The 2702-nt window shown below is 42.9% G+C and overlaps 1 pseudogene across 1 annotated transcript; it reads right to left on the reverse strand.

Annotated features, from left to right (window-relative positions):
* Positions 1199-2434, reverse strand: LOC108636861 (annotated as a pseudogene). The gene has a single exon (XR_001918617.1). The product of XR_001918617.1 is annotated as an E3 ubiquitin-protein ligase RNF146-B pseudogene (transcript).

Here is a 2702-nt window from a genome sequence, read left to right on the forward strand (position 1 = left end):
TTGAGATTAGTTGTTTGTCAGTTGCTTCATTTGCTATTATTTTCTCCCATTCAGAAGGCTGTCTTTTCACCTTGCTTATATTTTCCTTTGTTGTACAGAAGCTTTTAATTTTAATTAGATCCCATTTGTTTATTTTTGCTTTTATTTCCAGAATTCTGGGAGGTGGATCATAGAGGATCCTTCTGTGATTTATGTCTGAGAGTGTTTTGCCTATGTTCTCCTCTAGGAGTTTTATAGTTTCTGATCTTACATTTAGATCTTTAATCCATTTTGAGTTTATTTTTGTGTGGGGTGTTAGAAAGTGATCTAGTTTCATTCTTTTACAAGTGGTTGACCAGTTTTCCCAGCACCACTTGTTAAAGAGATTGTCTTTACTCCATTGTATATTCTTGCCTCCTTTGTCAAAGATAAGGTGTCCATATGTGTGTGGATTTATCTCTGGGCTTTCTATTTTGTTCCATTGATCTATATGTCTGTCTTTGTGCCAGTACCATACTGTCTTGATGACTGTGGCTTTGTAGTAGAGCCTGAAGTCAGGCAAGTTGATTCCTCCAGTTCCATTCTTCTTTCTCAAGATTGCTTTGGCTATTCGAGGTTTTTTGTATTTCCATACAAATCTTGAAATTATTTGTTCTAGTTCTGTGAAAAATGTTGCTGGTAGCTTGATAGGGATTGCATTGAATTTGTAAATTGCTTTGGGACATTTCCATTTCAGTAACTTTACTATTAAGTAGTTGTTGTTAGTCTATTTTAAAACCCCAAATTCACATTTGTTCTCACGTTATTTAAGCTTTCTGTTCGTACTGATACCAGATATTTCATAGGTGCCAAATTTCAGTAGTGGTTTTATGTCAATCCATGCAGAAAAACATGAACCAATGCAGTAGTCAGATGAGGACCATTAATGCACAGATAATACACACACACTGGCCGAAAGAACTGAAGGTATTTAAAAAAGACTAGAAAATAAACAGACCTCAAGAAAACTGCATTATTACTAAACAGCTCTCAACTAGTAACATCCAAGTTCTTTATATTAAATATATTTTTCAACAGAGATGTGTTAGACATTTTAATTACAGGGCTATACTTCCCATACCCCTTTCCCACACCCCTTCCCACCCCAACTCCCAAAATGCACTACTGGGGATGAGTATAATGTTACGTGGGCAGAAATTTACAGATAACCATTTTCATCTTGAGCATGGATGTGAAAACTTTTATTTAAACTTCCGTTACTGTGCACTGTCCATCAGGCCTTCGAGATCTGACACTCACTGTTCCACCCGCTGCCACTGATCGATCAGTTCCCGATCGATCAGATGCTGTCTGATTTGGATTAGGAACCAAAAGTCTCTGTTGGGTCAAGGAGTGTTTTGCAACAAGCGCAGATACATCCTCACTGTCACTACTGGCATCGGATTCGGTTTCTTCAATCGAAGTGTCTGGTGCTGGTACCCTGCCTGAAGATGGTGATTCATGCTCTTCTTCTCCTTCCCCTCTATGACTCCTTTCCGCTATGCTGTCTCCACCAAGTTGTAAATGTGCAAAAGAGTCTTCCAGAGAAGCGCTTGCATCAGGGGATGGCGTGGCGGGGCTTGTTAGCTGACCATCTACTGACGTCAGGGGCCTCACAGACGACGACTGAACAGAAGCTCCACTCTGAGCCGGTACACTTTCCGCTCCGTCAGCAGAGCTTTCTCTCGCTAGGTTTACGGTATTAGCATCACAGTCCAGCCTAAGTCCGGCTACTCCTTTCTTTGGTATATCTATTATATTCCGCTTGATCTTCCTGCGACGTCCATGTTCGTTTCTCCTATACTGTACCATATTTTCAAGATCGGCAACATACAGAAACCCGGCAATCAACATTTCAGTGCTCTTTTTAACCTTTGGAAAAAGCATCTTCCAGCTCTCTGCTAGTGCGCTCGTCATACTGCCACCACCCATTTCTTCCTTCATAATACCAAGCATATTCACCATTTCCTCTACTTGCTGCCTTGAGTTCTCCTGGTGACAACAACGTTGGCTTATCAAGGAAATCTTCGGGAATTTCTTGTCGACAGAGGGCACATTGCTTTCCAAGCCATGAAGCTCCCTTCACACATAGATAGCAGAAAACATGCTTACAAGGCAGAGTGACTGGGTGAACACATGTTTGCAGACAAATGGCACATTCAGGGACAGTTAGAGAAGGTGCAGTATTAGAACAGGACTCATTTGCTTTCCTGTTCGTAGGAAGCATGTTTATAGAGTGATCAATTTCTCCACAGCCAGCCATCATTTCTATTACAGACCCCACAGATGCCTGCCACAAAAATAAAATCTCATCTTCATGAGTAATCAGCCAGTTTGCAGAATTTTCTCCTCCATTGCTGGATCATCCTGTGCTCTGTGGCCACAGCCGAGGCCGCCTCGCCGTCTTTTCTCTTCGGCCTCCGAGCCTGCAGCGGCCGGAACGCGCGCGCGCGTGCGCGCGGGCATCACGTGACCGCCGGTCGCGTCGCAGGGGCAGGGCCGCCCACCCTGCTTATTTAACTTATACGCAGAGAACATCATGAGAAACACAGGGCTGGAAGAAGCACAAGCTAGAATCAAGACTGCCGGGAGAAATATCAGGTATGCAGATGACACCACCCTTATGGCAGAAGAGGAACTCAAAAGCCTCTTGATGAAAGTGAAAGAGGAGAGTGAAAAAGTTG

This window comes from Capra hircus, chromosome 1, assembly GCF_001704415.2.
Source record: "Capra hircus breed San Clemente chromosome 1, ASM170441v1, whole genome shotgun sequence".
Taxonomy (NCBI): domain Eukaryota; kingdom Metazoa; phylum Chordata; class Mammalia; order Artiodactyla; family Bovidae; genus Capra; species Capra hircus.